This window comes from Equus asinus, chromosome 2 (genome assembly GCF_041296235.1).
Source record: "Equus asinus isolate D_3611 breed Donkey chromosome 2, EquAss-T2T_v2, whole genome shotgun sequence".
NCBI lineage: Eukaryota > Metazoa > Chordata > Mammalia > Perissodactyla > Equidae > Equus > Equus asinus.
This window is the reverse complement of record NC_091791.1, coordinates 125,153,267-125,172,080: the sequence shown is the minus strand read 5'-3', so window position 1 is coordinate 125,172,080 and position 18,814 is coordinate 125,153,267. Positions and strand designations below refer to the sequence as shown.

Sequence of the window (18,814 nt, the reverse complement as noted above, 5' to 3'; positions counted from 1 at the left end):
GGACCTACAGTGGGCAGTGGGCAGCACAGCATGCCTCTACCTGCTGGGGAGGCCTTCCTTTCTGAGCGGCCCATGAGGCTGTCGGCACTGTCCTAGAATGGCTCCTAGCATGGTCTTCTATGCTCCTCTGACCTGGCCCCAGGCCTATGGATGGTCTGGCTGCCACTTTGCTCTCGCAGACTCATGTCCTGGGATTTCTGCTTTCCTGGCCCGGCTTACCTGGCGCTGACTGTCTTCCCATGAGTGTCACCCTTCACTGGACCCAGCCCAGGCCTGAGGTGCTACCACCTCTGCTCCTGGTTTCTGCCAACCCCTGTCTCCAAGCCTGCAGATCTGGGCAGACTCCCAGGTGCCCAGTACTGGGTGTGGGAGAGGGTCTGGAGAGGGTGGGAAGGAGGAAATGCTGCTTCGCTCAGTGGGGACCCTTAAGGCTGAAGACCCACATGTACACAAAAACGGGAAGCTGGGAGGCCCAGAATGAGGGGTTCTGGCTGTAGGAGATACCTGTGGGTGGGGGTCAGGGAGGGTTTTCTGGTAGAGGTGGTGCTGCCCTAAGGGGGCCAGTAAGGACGAGGGGGAGGAGGTCCTCACCGGTGGGCAGAGCAGCGTGAGCAAAACTGTCCTGGGTGCCTGCTCTGTGCTGGGCTCTGTGCCAGCTGCAGCCCCGCAGCTCGGCCTTTGGTGGATATGATTAGCTCCATCTAACAGACAGGGAGACAGAGATTTCAAGAGGCTCAGGGATGCACCCAGGGCCACCCGCTGTCCCCGAGGCACTGTCAGGCCTCAACCCCAGGTCGGGCATCTTTTTAGCTCCTAAGTGGAGGGAGCAAAGGAGAGTCTGGGGGGGAGGGAGGCTGGCGCCCACCACAAGCATCAAACAGCTGCTGACTGTGACTTCCCGGGGAGGGGGTGGGGGTGGGGGGTGGCTTTCCTAGTTGGTCCTGTTCTTCCCTCCCCTCGTGGGAGAGCCCTCACGATGAGAGGTTCCCGCTGCCCCCTCCCCGGAGAGGCCGGCAGTTTGCCTTTTCAGAGGATAATTCCCCATTATACAGAGATATTTAGCCTAATAGAAGCCGACAGATCATTCAGGGCAGTAATGTACTCCGGCTTCAAGCGTTTAGTTTCCTCAGCCTGAACTCCCAGATTAAAGGCTCCTTGCCCGCGCCTGCCCCGCGATGGTGCCTGTGACCTTGACTGCAGTGATGGGGTAGGTTTCTCCCTTCCTCCTTCCCTCCCCCTCCTTTGCTGGCTTCCTCCTCCCTCCCTTTCTCTTTCTTTAAAAAAAAAAGGTGTTTTTCTTCTTAAATATTCAGTCAAGAGGCTGTTGCTTAAACCATGCATGCTCTGGGGACAGGCCAATTGTGTTCAGCTGCCAACGGGGCATGGGAACACCTGGCTGGCCCAGTACACTCCCACAGCCGTGTGGGGCTGGCAGGTGTGCTGCACCTGGTGGTCTGTCTGGGCAGCTGGACCTTCTAGCTGGGTATAGGCAGACAAATGCTGGGCAGATGGCTTTGTCCGGGGCCAGAACTGGCCCCCCTACTCCCTCAGCCCACCTCCCTGCCCCAGGACTGGCCCACAGGGGTCTGGCCTGACTCCCTCAATGACTGGGGTCTCCTTGGGCCTGGGCATCCAGGGAAGGACCCAGGGAACACTAGTGGCTAGATTGGAGGGGCAGATGGCAGCAGAGGTGGCACTTGAGGGCCTTTCATTGGTCAAGAGGGTGGCTTCTGGAGCTGCCTCCTTCTGGCCCCGGCAGGGCCCACTTGTCAATTGTCTGTTCCTGCTGCTCTGTCTTGTCTTTGTCTGCCCTTCTCTCTCCCTCTCTCTGCCACCTTCTGCCTCCCTTTCATCTGCTCTCCTGGCTGCCGACTTGAGCTGCCTTGCACTTCTGTGGAGGCAGCAGGGAGTATGGAGAACACTGGCTATTTGGAATCAGCCTCTCGTGGGTTCAAATCCTGGCTCCAGGACTTATAAGCTGTTTCTGTTCAATTTAATATTTTGAATTTGAGCAAGTTCCTTAATCTCTCCGAGACTTCATCCCTCACCTATAACGTGAGGGGCTTCCCCTTGCCTCACAAGGGTGTCCTGAGGGTCCCTGTGTGATGTGGTGAGGAGTGGTGTGGGGGTGACAGCTGTCCCTGCCTCAGTGATCCCAGTATGCTGGGTGATGCTCCCACTCCTCCTGCCGGATGCCCTCTCTCTGCCCCTCTGGCCAGGAACGGTGCAAGTGGTCAGGAGGGGCACCTGGAAGGTGGGCTCTTGTTCCCTTGATCACAAGCCGCCTGGGTAGATGTGAGGGGGAAGAATGAGGCCAAGCTGGAGGGACCCTTCTCCTTGAGGTCGTTTCCTGGGTAAAGCCTAGTGTCTGCTCCTGGGTCTGGTTTGAAGGGATCGACTTAAGGGGCCGTGGCAGGACTCCCAGGGGAAGATGAGAGGGTGGAAGAGCAGGACCTGTGTAACCTGGGAGGAGAAGACTTCTGGGTTGGGATCCCCCTATCCCAGATTTTGAGGGGGGTGGACAAAGAGAGCCTCTAACCTTCAGGGCTGGGGAGTTTTGGCAGCTGGATGGAAGCTGGGGTGAAGGCGAGATTCCTGTTCCTTCTGGGGCAGGGCTGGTTGGATGGCCTTTGGGAGTACAGGAGGGGAAGGCCCCTAGGTGTGGGGCCATAGGGGGAATCTGGGGCTGACATGCTGTGGGACCCTGGGCTGGTCCCATTCCCTCTCTGGGCCTCAGTTTCCTCATCTGCTAAATGAGGTTAAGCATCTTGCCCTCTATGCCTCATGGGGTGGGTGGAAGATCCAGTTAGAAAATAGATGGGGCTGTTCAGTGATCTATAACGGAGTAATAATAACTATGATTCTGGGTATTACCTTGCCTTCCCTTCACTCTCTGTAACACCCCTTTTGATCCACACAATCTAGCCCTGATTCATATATTGATAGAATTAAAGAAACTTACAGCTGAAAGCAGCCTCCCAATGTAGTACAAATCCCCGCTCAACATACGTGGTTCTCAGACCTCTGCTTGCATGCTCCCGGGGACAGGGAGCTCACTATTCCTCATGCTGAACAGAGATTTATCTCCTTGGAATCTTTTCTCACCAGGCCTAGCTCTGCTCTCTAGGCTCATAAATGCCACCTGTCTCGTCAGGCACCTGAAGTCCTGACCAGGTCCCTGAGGCTTCCCTAGGGAATGTGGGTTCTAAGCCCACCTCTTCTTGTCAAGGCCCCTGTGAGCAGACTCCACTTTATCAAAGACCTTTGAGACAGGTACATCAGTGACTGGGCATGGCTGTCTAGAGGTGGCAGCACCATCTCCAGAGCTGGAGCGGCTGGCTCACCCAGCCCCCACGTCTCCTGGCCACCAGGCTCCAGAGAGGCCACAACTACCTGTCTGTGTCTGTGTAGCTTGTTCTTGGAGCTACTCACAGAACTCACCCAGATTCTAGTAACTCCCTCTTGTCCACTTTGGCCTATTCCCAGGGCAAGTGGAAGGCTTTGAACAGGGGACCTGCCTTCCTGATTGACCCCTCCCAGGCTGGACCTACCTTCAAGTCTCCATCCTGGTCTCTGCCAAAAAAGTGGTTCCAGGCAGGGCCAAGGACCAGCCCTGCCGATGCCAGTGAGAATCCACCCTGGGGGCCAGTCTGACCCACTCTGCCACATTCTTAGACGTGGTTATTTAGCTAACCCCTGGGAAACCTGGCCATAGTTTTCTGTCTTGTCCACAAGGATGTCACGAGGGCCTGGCTCATGGCCAGCAGGAGAGCACCTCACCCTTTCGAGCAGCCAGGAGAGGACACGCAGTTCTTCTACAAGACTCTCTGGTAGTGAACTCCTCAAGCTTGCTATTGTCTTCCTGGTGCTCTGTGCAGCACTTATGGAATTTCTATTTGAATGGATGTGAAACTTACCAGTGTAAGCACAAATTGGCTGTTTTAGTCCCTTTTTTAAGACAAAGGGGGAGGGATGCTAATATGTATAAATGCCAGCTCTTGACATACATCATTTCTCTGAATCTTTATCACAACTTTATGTGGGAGGATTGTGGTACCACTTGGAAGATGAGGGAGCTGAGCCATGGAAAGTGGAGTAACTTACCCAGGGCCCCACAGCTACAAGGGCAGAGCCAAGACTCACACCAGGATGGTCCTACCCTCAAACTCTTGCTTTTCCCAGATGCTGTGCCCCATGCCCGCGTCCCCTCCTACAACTTCTCACAGGTTCAGCCAGCACGTTCTTCAACAAGAGTGTTCTGGGGGTCTGCTCTGCACCAGCCCCTCTGCACCCTCTCTCACCCTGTCCTGTCCTTTTTGGACAATCTTGTCTCCTGTCAGCCTGAGGGTAGTGCCCAATCTCCCTGTCCCTCCCTACATGCCACACACAGGACCAGGGGACAGAGTGGAGGCTCCGGGGAGAAAGATGTACCCCGGAGGGATGTGAGACCCAAAGGTCTCCATGGGTGGCTCATCTGCTGTGTTATTTTTAACAGATATTTTTGGTTGGGAAGGCCTGTGTGTAAAGCAGTACGTGTCTGTGGAGAAGATCTACGAGTCATCCTTGATCCTTTTCTTACCTTACCCCCTCAGATCCAGCTCATCAGCCAACTGCTGAGGAACTGGTTCCGCTGCAGTGTAGATCCTGAATCTGTCTAGTCCTTCCCTCACCGTGGCCTGAGCCTCGTCTCTTTCTCTTGGGCAATTGGTCCCCTGCTCCTGTGCCTGCTCCCCTTCCATCCTGTGTCCGCTCAGCAGCTCTGGCGGAACTTTTCACAGTGAAGAAAACGTTGCAGCCCTTCCCTGGTTAGAGCCCTTCAGCGGCTTCTCATTTGTATTCATTGGGATGAAGTCTGAAGCCCTTGCCTGGCTCTGAGGGCCCAGCCTCCCTCTGCCTCACTCCTGGCAGTTGCCCCACCTCGGCCCACCTTGGCCCAGCACCTGGCCTACCTGCTGCTCTGCAGAAACACCAGGGTCCCTCCTGCCTCTGCTCTGGGCCCTACAACTCCTGCTCCAGGCCGGGTTGATTTCTTATCATACCGGCATAAATTCAGACGTGACCTCTTCCCTGATCCTCCAGCTGCAGTAACCCCTGGCCCCACCCGGGGATGCTCTCTCACGTTACCAGGTTTGATTAATTGTCCTGGTCACTCTTGGGAATTATCTTGTTTGTTTATTTGCTTATCGTCTGTACCCCTGTCCACAGGAGGGCACAAACTTGTGTGTCTTGTACCCACTGAGTCCCCAGTAACTATAATACACCAGCATCTAGCAAGTGCCCAATAAGTATTTGGTGAATGAATGAAAAATAACGCAGAAACATGTAAAGGAGAAAGAGTAGATTTTGCAATTGTGGCTATAGTAGCAGTCAATAATGTGACAATTGTGTGTGTGTGTGTGCGCGTATGTAAACTGGGAATCATCTGCTCTGCTAATGAGAGGCTTGGAGGTGCCTGGGCCTGAAGCACTGCGTGCATGGGAGACACAAACGTGTACATGTGGGCCATACACATGTGCACACGCATGTTTCCCTGTTCAGCAGCAGTGTGACTTCTGGCCTTTTATCTCTTGGGCCTCGGTTACTCTCTCTACCTGTGGAACGGGGCTACCTGGGGCTGAAGGCAGAGGCCTGGGTGCTGTGGCCTCTCGAGGTCAGCCCTGGCCCCTGGCAGGAGCGCCGCAGGTGGCAGGGCCTCCTTGGCCTGCCTTCTGGCCTGCTGCGCTGTGCTGGGAGGCTGGGTGGTGTTTATGGAGGTCCACCTCCATGCAGGGCTGCTTCCCGCTGCCCCAGGAGGCAAGGATCTCTCCCAGGTGGGAGCGAGTGGTCCAGGGGCGGGGAATGGGCAGGAAAGGCTGGAGGTGTGAGCTTTGCTGCCGGGAGGTAAATTACGTTCACAGCTGAGGTCTCTTGAATGCATACATAGCTTCAATCTGACACGTTTTCATTTTTGTGTATGCGCTTGCTTTTTAAAAAATGTTGACACATTTATTTTATTTCTTGAACTTTTTTCTTTTAATTTCTACAAAAAGAATTTTCATGAAATTAAAAAGAGAAAACATACACACATACGCGTGCACACCTGTGTTTGCACCACCCCCAGGCAACAACTGTCCCCTCCCTGCCCGAGTGCCCTTTCCTGTGAAGACGGTACCGGAAGCTTGCAGAATGTGTGGAAAGTGGAAGAGGCCCTTGACCTTGGGCAAATTACTTAATCTCTCTGTGCCTCAGTTTCCTCATCCAAAAAATAAGTGTGTAATAATTGCTCCCTCTTACAGTTGTGCAGATTACTTGAGTCAACATTTATAAAGCCTTTGTGAAGATGCCTGGCACTGAGCATGTTTTTGTTAAATAAGAGAAGTAAATAAATACAAAAGAAGGGCACCCATAATGCCCAAAGAGGCAGCTATGGAACTCTGTCCTGAGAGTCAGAAATCAGAGTTTGAGCCCCAACTCTGCCCTTACTCCACATGTAACTGGGTGCGTGTGTGTGTGTGTGTGTGTGTGGCTTCTTCAGCCTCAGCATCTCCACCTGGAGAAGGTCTATGCAATCTGGACCCTGCGATGCTGCACTGTGTGTCAGGGGTGATGGAGGTGAGTGGGCTCAGTGAGCGTGGAGCTGTGCACACTGCTCCAGTTGGCCCCCACCTTCATCCATCTTCCCAATTTTCTCCCTCAATATTGTTAGGCAAGCATTGCTCCATGTTGCTACCAGTCCTGTGTTTATCATTTTTAATGGCTGTGTAATATTCCATTGAGCAGAGGTGTCTCGATGCCCTTTATCATCTCTATTATGGGATATTTAGGCAGCTTCCAGCACTTTGCTGTTATAAATAACCCTGCAGTGAACAGCTCTGTGCCTGGAGCACTTCCCCTCTGATGGATGAATTTCCCAGGCAACCTCAGGGACATTCATTGAGGCTGCTTTGCTGGAGGGCTGAGGGCTGTGCCAGCAGCAGTGGCTGGGAGAAGTAGCTACCTTCAAAGGCCTGGTACCCGGTCCCAGGAGTGGCAGCATCGCGGGGAGGGCACTGAGACAGTGTGACAGTGGTGAGCATGATGGGAAAAGCAGAGCATCTAGTGCAACAGTACTGAGCACGATGGGCAGTCGTAAGGCCAGTGTGGGAGGGACAGTGGGTGCTGTGGAGAGCTGGGACAAGGAGTCAAAGGAACTAGGTTCTGGTTTTGCCTGTGCCACTCTCACTGTGTGACCTTGGGCAAATCCCTTTCCCTCTCTGGACCCCAGTTTTCTCCACGTATTGCGGCCAGGGCCTGGACAAAGGTTTATCCACAACTGTGCTGTCCACTATGGTAGCCACTAGCCACATGTGCCTATGTCGATTTAAATGTGGCTAGTGCCTGCCATATTGGGTGGCATGGGTATAGAATGTTTCCATCATTGCCGAAAGCTCTCCTGGGCTAGAAACATTTCTCGAGATCCAGTCAGCCCTAACGTGCTGTGATTCGGGACCTCTGTCATCCTGCCTTTTTATGGAGCCAGGAACGATGCCAGCAGCCCTTGGCGCAGAGGACTCATTAAGGGGCTGAAGAGGCCTACTGACTTTCCAAGGCCAGGACCTCTGGAAGTGTCCTGAGTCTGAAATATCCACACCTGTTTCTCCCCCCAAAGGCCCAACTTGGCCTCAGAGAGAGGCTGGGGGTGAGTGTGGGCCCACGAGGGGTGGCCCCCAGCCAGGCCATGCCTGAGGAGGCTGGCGTGAAGGTGGAGTAGGTTGTCCCCTGAGTCCTCAGACAGAGGGCACTGGAGGGCCTACCCTGCTCTCTGCCAGCCCTGGAACACCCCACTCCTTCCTGAGTTAGGCACTGTCCTCCCCAGGATTCTGTTAGAAGGCTGGACTGGAGGCCAGAGAACACGGCTGCCTCACTCAGCTTGTGGTTGTCCTGCTGTGGCTGCCTCAGGCCCTTGGCCCAGTTCTGGGTCCTCACTGGAAGAGGAACTGTGAAAAATGAGTCCTCAGCACTGAGGGGGAAGCCAGCCCCCTCCCCTCCCCCATACCAAATACACATGCTGGCCACAGCACGTGGACCCCGGCCACACCTGCCCCCAGCCCGCCATTCACTTCAGAGGGAGTGCCTCCTGCAGGTGCTTTCCTGCAGCCTAGAGGTACTCCAGGGTGAGAGGGAGGTGCTTGGGGGGAGGGGCAGTAAATGAGGGAAGTAAGATGCAAGGTGTGAGGGAGTGAAAACAAACTTAGCTGACTTTGGTCTCACCTTTGCCAAGTTGTGGCCACTGTCTGCCCTGCCCTCTGTGTCCAAATGCCCCTCTGTTCCCCAAATGAACCATACTGCTCACTCTTGCTTCTCTTGTTTTGTAGGGATCCCATGCCCATGTGCTGGCTGCCTTGAGTCTTTGGGGCCACACAGCCTCCCGTCCGCATCTCCAGGGCTCTGGCCCTGTCCAGCCCCTGGACCAGCTCCCAAGCCTGTTCCTCACCCCAGTCTGGGCTGAGGGGACTCCTCAAGCTTCAGGACTCAACGGGGCACAGTAGCAGTCACGGTAGGTGGCATCTGTAGGCTGCACACTCCCTGGCTCTGGGGATCTAAGCCTTCTCGGTCCCTAGAACAGGAAGTGTTTCTGAATACTATCTTTGGTTGCAAGTAGTAAAAAACCTATTTCAATAACATGAAATGATCAGCTCATGTAACTGCAGTGCCAGCATTTGTATGGGCTTCAGGCAGGGTTTGATCCAGTAGTTCAATGTGACCAGGACCTGGTTTCTGTCTGTATTCCTCTGCTCTTCTTCCTTGGTGATGGTTCCACTCCAAGTGGCATTTCACATGATATGGTTACAAGATGTTTGCCAACAGTTTATAGGGCAACATCTTTCTAGGTTTGAATCTGGAGTCGGGGTTGGAGGCAAAAATCTGCTTTCCCTATAGAACAAACAAAAGCCCTGGAGTTGATCTCTTATGCCCTATTGCAGGATTTGGATCATCTTGATCATTTAACTGTATCTACAGGGCTTGGAAACATAGATGGACTGGGGGCCAGGGGCCATCTTTCCCCAACCATGTGACCAGGAATGAGGGGAGGGTGTTTCCCCAAAGGAAGTTTGGGGTTCTACTGGCAGGAAAGAGATACTCTCAACTGGAGGAGGCAAATAACAAATGATCGTTATAGACAGCATCTGCCCAGGTAGGACAGCGCTGAGGCCATTCCTAGATGGATATGGACATGCTATGTGTCCTTGGGCAAATCCCTGTTCCTCTCTGAGCCTCAGCTTCCTCGCCTGATGATGAAGGTCTCCTGGCAGGGGTGCCGTGGAGCTGCCTGGACTGATGGATAGAAAGCACTGACATCCAGCAGGTGCTCAGTAAACCGTGTCCTCTGCCCCTTCCCTCCCAGGGAGTTTGGGAAACCCCTGCTTTCTTCAAACATGGGAGGAGCTAAGGAGGGAGCCTCATCAGTCAGGATCCCTAGAAGCAGAGCCTGAGACAAGGATTTGTGTACATGAGATTTTTTGAGGGTTGACTCTTGGGAGAAGGGAGGAAGACAGAGACTGGGATGGGAATGGAAGCCCCATGAGGCTGTGGTCTCAGGTAAGGTCTAGCTGTGGGCTGGTCCAGGGAGCTCTGGAGTACAGCTCATACCACAGAATCACCCCCAGACAAAGGGGCTGGGCTTTTGCACCCCTGTAGCAATCAGTCATGGACTGTGGGCTACTTCTGGGTGCCTGTACTGCTCAGGCGAGGTGGCCCCCATTTGCAGAGGGGGATTCTCTGGAGGAAAGGGGAGTAGGGACTGAAGCAGCCTGCCCTCCAAGCAGCTGGGGTGTGGGTGGGCATGCTGGCTGTGGAGGGGCTCTGGGCTGGCACCATTTCCTGCAGGGAGGCGGGAACCTGTGTCCCCAGGCTGGCCAGTCTGCAGTCCCTGGTCTGCTGCCTCCTCTGGCTTTTGCTCTCCTGCCCGAGCCAGCGGTGCCAGTTCCTTCCACGTGGGGAGCTGGGCTGCCCTGCCTGGGGTCTGGTGATGGGGTGGACCTTCAGCCTGTCCTTTAGAGGAAGCTTTTCCACCCTGGGCCTCTTGCCCTCCCTCTGCCCCTGACTCTTCTCCTCTAGTAGTTCCTCTTCTCTCCCTTAAACCTTAGCCATGCAGCTCCCCCACCTATTATACCCTTCCTTGCTCTCTACCCCATCCTTTTTTTCAAGGCCCAGTTTAGGTTCCTCTTTCTCCAGGAAGCTTCTACTGAGTGCTCCAGCCAATGGTTATCTCCTTTAGTCCATCCTCCTGCTCCTCCCTTTTTACAGATGGAAAGACCAAGAACCAGTGTACATTTCCTCGTAAATACTCTATTGGTTACTGCTTCAGTGCCAAAATGTATTGCTCTCTTTGCCTTGGCTGCTGGGAAGCTCATAGCTGGTTTGTGGCCATTTCTGATAAGTGTTCCAGATGCTGCAGCATGCAATTACTCAATAGCTTTGCCTCTGGCTTCATCTTCTTCTCTCCCATTTTTTCCTCATTCTGATTTCTTCTCTTATTTTTCAGCCTGTGCTGGTCTCTGCAGCCTCAAACTCTTTTAGAAAGAGATGGGGTATAAATAACCAAGAGTGGCTGTAAATGAAGCATTCAGTGCTGACTGCAGTCAGATTCTAGGCCTTCCCCTTCCTCAGGGCAGTGTGGGGGGGTCTCCCCCAGGCCCAGGGCAGAGCCTGTCCCCAGAGAGACACCAAAGCCCACCGTGGTGGCCCCAGGACAGTGCCCACTGTGCCCTCTGTGTGTCAGGAACGGCATTGTTCAGCTTCCCGTGCTCTTCCCTCCCTCTCCCCATCTTATCAGAAGCTAATGAAAGAGGCTGGGAAACCCAATCCTCTGGTAATTAAATTTACTTAACGGGTATTCAAGTGGAGTAATGAGAAGTTTAATGCAGTGATTAGATTTTTCTTTAATTAATTAAAATGAGAACCATGTGTCTTGCCAGCAAACCAACTTGACCCTCTGCTTTAGAGTAGCAGGGAGAGACAGTGGGGGGCTGGGCTGGGTGGGTGGGGGCTCAGGGGCAGGGACAGCCTTCTGCCCTGGCACTGCTATCCTCAGAAGTAAGCCCAGCTCTGGTGCCCACTCAGGTCAGTCTCTGATTCAGCTCTCACTTCCAAGCCCTGCCAGTGCCAAGCCTGGGCTACACCTGAGTCCCCAGGGGCGAGGGATTCGAGAGTCCCTGCACTCAGATGGCTGAAAACTGACCCAAGATGAAGGTTTCAGAGGAGAGCCAGCAAGGGTGGCTTAAAGCAAGGAGCACAGAGGAGGGATTTCGGGCATTGTGACAGGAGGAGGTCTTTTGAGTATCACATCTCATCTCACGGGCCAGCTGACACCTTCGCCCGCCTGCTCAGCCAGCCCTGGGTTTACCTCCAGTGGCACTGGATCATCTGGCTAATGGAATAGGGGCAGTGGGGTGGATAAGTGAAAAATCTGTGATAACCCGCAAACCACTTCTTCTCCTTGGCTTGGGAATGCACCCATGCCAGATGTCTGGCCAACCTTGCTGTGTTTCTGAAGCCCAGTTAGGATGCAAGGAAGCACTGCCTGCCTCGAGCCACTTCTGTGGGGGTCAGGTGGTGGCTGGGGCAAAGGGAGTATGGGAATCTCAGCATAGCTGTCTGGACTGGGGCATAGGACTGGCCTTGCCAGGGGAGAGGGTAGGCATGGTGGGGACCCAGAAGACAGGCCCTGGCACCCCAGGGGCAAGATAAAATTATTTTCAGAGCAGTGGGTAAGGCTGGGGAAGGTCCTGAGCCCTTCATGTTGGGGAGGCCGAAAACCTCCTTCACTGAGCCCTGACCCCAGCCCCACACTGAGCCCTGATCCTAGACAGACTGAAACTTGATCCCAGTTATACACTGAGCCCTGAACCCAGCCTCAACACTGAGCCCTGATCCTGGACAGACTAAACCTTGATCCCAGTCATACACTGAGCCCTGAACCCAGCCTCAACTCTGAGCCCTGATCCTGGATGACTGAACCTTGATCCTAGCCCACACTGAGCCCAGCAGTGTCGTGGATATACCAGTAGAGAAACAGGTGCTGGGGTGGGAGGGAGGGTGGGAGTTGTGAGTGGCCCTGCTTGTCCATCCCCACTTTCAGCTCTGCTGCCTTTGGACAGAACTCCTATGCCAGGCCCCACACTAGTCTCTGGAATGACTGAGATGAGTCAGACGTAGGCCCTGCTCACAGGGCTGGTGGGGGACGTGACAAGCAAACATATACCGAGTGAGTGATGGAGCTAACACGGGGGAGGGCTGGGGGGCCATGGATCTGTACTTGAAGTGTTCCTGGCAGCAGGTGGGGGGTGGTGCTGGAGGCAGGAGCCAGTGGGGAGGCTGAGGTGGGGCGGATGGTACCCATGGGGGTTGGGGTTGGGGGGTCTAGGGTGAGTGATTCTCTCCCCAGTAACTGGCTGTGACTCCCCAAGGCCACCCTCAGCTCCTGGTGAGTCCTGTGGGGAGGGTTGATGGTGTGCTGGCGCTGGGCTGATAATATTACGTTATGAGGAAGGCATTTTTATACTTTCACAGAAGAGGAAACAGAGATGAACAGGGACTTGCCAGAGGCTGCTCAGCCTACGTGGCCAGAGTGGCATGTTTCCAGTTCTCGCCTGCCTCCAGGCTGCACATTGCTGCTCCTGGGTGTGAACTTGCCCTGGGAGGCCAGGTCCTCTTCGTCTGACGCGTCCTCCCCGACCTGGCGGGGGACACTGATGGGGGCGGAGGTGAGGCTTGAGCCTGGGCCAGACTGGCATCCAGGGCTTCAGGCCACAGCTGGGGTCCTCGGAGTGGGGAAGTGAGGAAGGCCCTGGCTGCGTAGGGGATGGGGATCAGGCCGAGGCCCCTGACACAGGCTCAGGGCTTGGGACTCGCCCGGGAAGGTGGGTCTTCTGCTTCCTCATCCCCACTTCTCCCCTCTCGGGACCCCTCCTCCCTGGATTTCCACTCCCTGTCCCCATTTCCCTCCCTCCATGGCCCAGGCCTTTTGGAATAACCAGACCCAGAGAAACCAGCCAGCCAGCCATCTACCACACACATGGGGAAATTGAGGCCCTGAGAGGGGCTGGGTCCTGCTCAAGATCATGGGGCTCTGCCTGTCACCTCTCTTTATGGTAAAGAGACTGAAATCACATTATCTTGAATTGGAACACTTTCCCTTGGCTGGGAGGCCTTGGGGGGCTTGTGCACACACAAGTTCACACCACCCAGGCAGATGCCCCCATGGAGCCACCCCATCTCCTCGGGCACTGTGCCCTGCAGATGTCTCCCTCCCCGGGGTTCCAGGTGCTATAACTTGCTCTCATTTAATCTTCTCAACAGTCTGGGAGGTTGAGTGGTTTTCTCCAGGTGAGGGGACCAAGGTCGGGAAGTAGGGCAGAGTTACACAGCTGAGTACAGAGGTGGCAAGCTCAGATCCTCCCAAGCCACCCCCTCCCTGATTGCCCACTCTTTGCTGCCAGCAGCTCGCCTCCCTCCGTCTTTCCGTGGGCCCCCAGCAGCTCCCCATCCACTGCTGCTTCCCTCCTTGCCTTGTGCTCCAGCCAAAACCAGCGATTCTTCCCCAGCACTCCCCACACTTCCCCACCCCCAGGCCCTGCTCAAGCTGTTCGAGCCCCTGGAGTCCCCTCCCAGCTCCATCTGCCCACATCCCCTTCGTCTTTCTGGGCTGGGCCCAAATGCCGCTTCCTTCATGGAGACCCCTCACCCCATCAGAAGCTGGGCCCCTTCCTCTGAGCACCACCCTACAGCTCCTTCCTGGCCCCCTCTTTGGCACCTGGCCTCCTTGTGTCTGACTTTGCAGCCATGTGGAGGGCAGGGTAGTCTCCTCACCCCTGGCTTCCAGGGCAGGTTATCCCCAGGGCCTAGTGGACAGTAGATGTGCAGGAGGTACCTGGGCCCTCACCTTGGGAGGGGCTGTGCCTCCATAAACCCATCCCTTTCCTTAGAGGTTCTGGGTCAGCTGGTCCCTCACAGCGCTGGTCCCAGCCCCCTGAGGAGACCAGCCCAGCCTGTTAGCCACTTACTTTAGCCCCAGCAGACCTCCTCGTGCCCACTCCTGACCTGCCTATATTCTGGGGGCAGGAACAAGGCAAACCCCACCCTTGGGACTCACAGGTAAGTCTTGGGGCCCAGCAGGTACAGACACCTGGGGAGTCTAGGGCTGGTAGAGGGTTGTGTGGGCCCTCTGCCTGGCTCTACTTACTGGCCCTGCTGATTACTGGCTGTGTGACTTTGAGCAAGTTATTTAACCTCTCTGTGCCTCAGTTTCCTCATCTGTTCAATGAGGTGATGACAAACCTACCTAGGGTTGCTATGAGGATTAAACCAGTCAATACAATGTAACGCACGTAGCAGAGCCCCGGACACAGACACGCATGTACACTCCCTGAATGTTGGCTGTCACCATCCATATGGGAGGGAGCCTGACGGTAGAGTGTGGGGGAGTGTTCAGGGAAAGTTTCCAGAATGTGGCGACACATGAGCAACAACTTGAAAGATGAGGCACAGAAGGCAGGAGAGGACATTCCAGAAAGAGGGAACTGCATAGACAAAGATTCAGAGGCAGACTGGGTGATGTGCAAGGGAGCTGGGTGTGTCTAGACTTAAGGTAAGAAGGGGACGAGGGGAGACCCCAGGCTGGTGGTGCACAGGGCTGCACCCTGAGGGACCTTGGGTGCCACACCAGGGGTTTTGGACTTTGTCCTGCAGCCTGTGAGGGAGATATGCATGCACATATGTTTATTTATTTATTTACCATCAAAGCAATATTTGCTCATGCAAAAGAATCAAAACAATACAGAAGTGTGTCAAGTAGGAAAGTTCCCTCTTTGCCCTTAAATCTCATTCTTCCGAGGTCTCACCATTGTTGGTCTTGTGTGCCTCCTTCTAGAACCTTTTCTGTGCCTTTACCAACATACTTATTGTATATTGTTCTTTAAGAAAGGATATGGAATCATATTATGCACATCCTCTACAGCTTCCATTTTGCCTTTACTCATGTACTGTGGGCATCTGTCAGTGTCACAGCAGACAGATCTGCAGTGTTCTTTTTAATTGTTGTCTAATATTCCACTGTTTGGACCTAGGGTAATTTACGTGACTAGCTCTGGGTTGATTGATATTTAGGTTGTCTTCAATTTTTCATTCTTGCAAATAATGCTTCAGTGAACATCCTTGTGTATATATCCTGCTAACACGTGGAAGACTGTCTGTAGGATAGATTTCTGTATGTGGAATAGCCAGGGTGAAGGGTGTGCTTATTAAATTTTGATAGGTACTGCCACACTGCTCTTCAAAAGGTCAGGCCAGTTGATACCCTCACCCTCAGTGTCCGTGGGTGGCCATTTCCCCACACCATCTTCGGCACTGAACATTATCAAATTTTTAATTTTTGCCAATCCAGGCAAACATCTCGCTGTAGTTTCAGTACTCACTTTCTTTCTCCCCAGAGAGGCTGAGCATCTTTTCACATGGTTATTGACCATTTGTATGTCCTCTGTGAATTGGCTGTTCATGTCCTTTGTCCATTTTTCTTTTCTTTTTGCCTTTTTCTTATTGATATAAAGGAGCTTTTAGTATATTAGGAGTTTTGAAACTTTTGTCTGTTGTGTGTGTTGGAAATATTTTCCCTAGTCGTCTCTTTGTCTTTTTAAGTTTGTTTATGGTGCCTTTGGCCACAGAGAAGCTTTAGATCTTTATTCCGTCAAATCTGTCATACTTCTCCTCAGGGCTTCTGAGTTGCACGTCTTGCTTGGCCAGGCTTCCTGGAAGGGTTTTAAGTGGAGTGGGGATGTGGTCAGTTTGTGACTGGGAAAGGTCGTGCTGATTGCCACTGTGTGGAGGGCAGGTGGACCAGGGACTGTGAGCCAGGGGGCAGAAAGCCGCTGAGACCTTTGTGTGGAGTGGGTGGGGGGAGAACTGGGGAGAAGGTGAGTTTGAGAAATACTCAGGAATTGGCTGCCCGTGGAGATAGGATGTGAGGGTGAGGAGGGAAAGAGGAAGGGCCCTGGAAGGCTGCTTGGGTGTTTGGCTGGGGGACTGCGTGGCTCACCCACCACCACCCTGAGCTGGGACAGGACGAGGCAGGGAAATGCACGCGGGTGCAGGGAATGCTTACCTTGGCAGGGACACTGTACATCTGAGCACATAGATGCACACACATGCACGTGCTTAGAAGTTCTGGAGAATGGCACATCTGTGCTGCGACTCCATGGTTAGGGGGAAGGTGTCTACTTTTTGTGGAGTTTCTGTTCTCTGCTGAGTACTGTACAAGGCACCACACACACTTGCACACACACACTCGCACATGCTCTGTAATCTCTACTACCACATGAAGTATGTTTTACAGGTAAGGAACCAGACTCAGAGAAGTTAGTAACTTGCTCAATGTCACAGAACTAGGAAGTGACAGAAAGAGAGTTGTTTTTGCCAGCTTAGATCTGACCACCCACAGAAAGAATTCCCACCAATGGCATTGAGGAGCCTTTCATTCATTTCTAACTTGACCGACCCAGTTTCATCAGGCACTCAGGACAGTGTGGAGCCAGACCACCTGGGTCTGAAATGCAGCCCCATTCCTTATAAGGCAAGTTACTCCACCTCCCTGTGCCCCAGTTTCTCCACCCTGCAAATGGAGACAGTAACAGTACCCACCGCACAGGGGGTGGGTGGGAACTGAGTGTGTCAGGGTGTGTGAAGTGCTCAGCCCCCTGAGAGCTCACTGGATGCTGTCCACGATGATGGTGATGACAAGGATGGTGACAGAGCTTACCAGTCACCTCAGTGTCTACACCCTTTACTTTCTCCTCCCTCCATCTGTCACCTCACTCCTGCGCCAGCTCTTCCTCAATTCCCCATGGGAACTTCTTCCAACATTTGCCTTTGAACCTTTGTCCTCTGTTTTCAGCCTCTAAACCCTTGGCAGACAGTGAATTAGAGCCTAGTCAGTCAACAAAAACCATTCAAGGGAAAATGATTCATGTTGCGCTCAGGAAATCCTTCCTCAAGCAGTTCTAGTCAGGCATTTTCCATGAGCTGGTGCCTTCATCCCAACATTGCCCAGGCCTCTGAGAACCAGACCATAACATCCAAACCTAAACTCCTTCCTCCCTGATTAGGGATGCTCAGGTGTCCTTCTGAGCGTGGGGTCCAAGCTGACCCCAGCCCCGCGAACTCCCTGCTCTAGCCACGAACCATCACTGGGTCCCTGACCCCAGGACAAGGAATTCTCAGCATCGGTGGCTGGGAAACTTGCCCATAGGAAACAAAAGCAGACAGCAGAGCAAATTCCGGGCATGGTTCCTTACCACGAGCATGTCTAAGCAAATCTTGTGGTCATGAGTGCAGATGCAAGGTGTCCAAAATGAGTTAAAACCTCAGGTCTACACCCAATTTAAATTTTTTCCCGTGCCAAAAATCGCACCGAAATCACCAAACTTACCATTACGGATTTCTCATCATCACAATTAACTCCCGAGTAAATCAGTCCTCGTGGAAAAGAGTGGAGTGGTTATTGCCTGCGTCTTGGTAGGATTTTGTTCTCAGGTGCACTGTGTCAGTCACACCCTTTTATTCTTAACCAAAAGGATGGCAGAACTCACTTCAATCCTTCCCAGGGAACAGCTACACCCAGTTGCAGGCCACCCACCCCAAAGCCTCCGAGAGAGGATTCTTTACGACTGCTCTTTTGGAAGCTCTGGTCCCACCAAGCCTGCCTTTGTCCTAGGGGCTCCTTCACTTTAAACAACCCCGCTCCTACCTCTGGCCCAAGCCCCCTCCCTTAGCATGCCACAGTACCCCTGCAGGGTGCTGGGCATGCCATAGCTTCCAGCTACCGGGGCTCAAGCACAAAATCAGACAAGCTTTTGTGTGCACATAGAAAAGCACTGACACCTGCATCCAGCACATCCAGTATGCAGAAACTTCTTGAATTTGCCCTCACAATAGAAAAGTCTTTCTAATGGCTTCAAAGAAGCTGTATTGCACCCGTTTTTCTGGGGGCTATGCATTTATAGACACTAAGGGCTTTCCCCTCAAGTCACCTGCCAGTTCTTATCTTGAGGGGCTGCCTCTGCTCCCTATTCCCTGTGTTGTCCCATAGGTGCACACAGCATTTAAGGAGATGACTGCCAAAGTGCAGAGCCAATAAGTTCAAAATATAAGCCTACAATTAGCTTGTAGCTCGTTGTCATTTGCAACTCCAAGGTCTGTCAGAGTTTTCCTCCCCCCACCCCCACTCCTAGTTATTCAGCCAGGGCAGACAAGTTGGGGGCCCTAGGGCCTTTCTGAGAGCTGGTCCCAGTCCTGAGTCAGGGATAAAGCTCTGAAGACACCCCAGCCTTTGTTCTAAAGTCAAGTTCAAGCCCTTGAATGTAGGCCAAGGCCCCAACTGTCATGGAGATGCTACCACTGCCTTGGCTCACACCTCCCTTCTCCAGGTGGAGATACTGCTGCTGGTGGATCCTGCTGCAGGGCATGGAACTGCCCCCTTTTCCTTGTGAGTAGGGAACACTTCAACGTGGAGAGTGAGATGATTCCATCCCCCACTGAAATCTGAGTTATTTAGGGGCTCTCAAATGGAGCTGAGTTCTCTCACCCAAACCAATTCTCAAACCAAATATAGCAAGGTCATGTGCCCTCAAGTGTGGGCAGTAGTAGGGTAGGCAAGGTTGTGCTACACCAAGTTCTCTCTGAATTCTTGGTGATTTAATGCAACAAAGGTTCCCTTCTTCTTTCTTCCTTTACCATGTGACCTCACATTACATGTCCAATGTGGGAAGTGGGAAGGGTGGTGGACTGTGGTCCATACAGTCAC

At 53.4% G+C, this 18,814-nt stretch overlaps 1 protein-coding gene across 4 annotated transcripts in view; it reads left to right on the top strand.

Annotated features, from left to right (window-relative positions):
• LINGO1 (leucine rich repeat and Ig domain containing 1) overlaps positions 1-18,814 on the top strand; it is a 211,764-nt gene that overhangs the window by 123,777 nt on the left and 69,173 nt on the right. For 3 of the 4 annotated variants that reach the window (XM_014841419.3, XM_070497559.1, XM_070497548.1), the window contains exon 4: positions 8,334-8,515. The exons of the other annotated variant lie outside the window; for it this stretch is intronic. The gene's annotated coding sequence lies outside the window, so the exon portion shown is untranslated. The remainder of the gene's footprint in view (positions 1-8,333; positions 8,516-18,814) is intronic. 4 annotated transcript variants of the gene reach the window in all.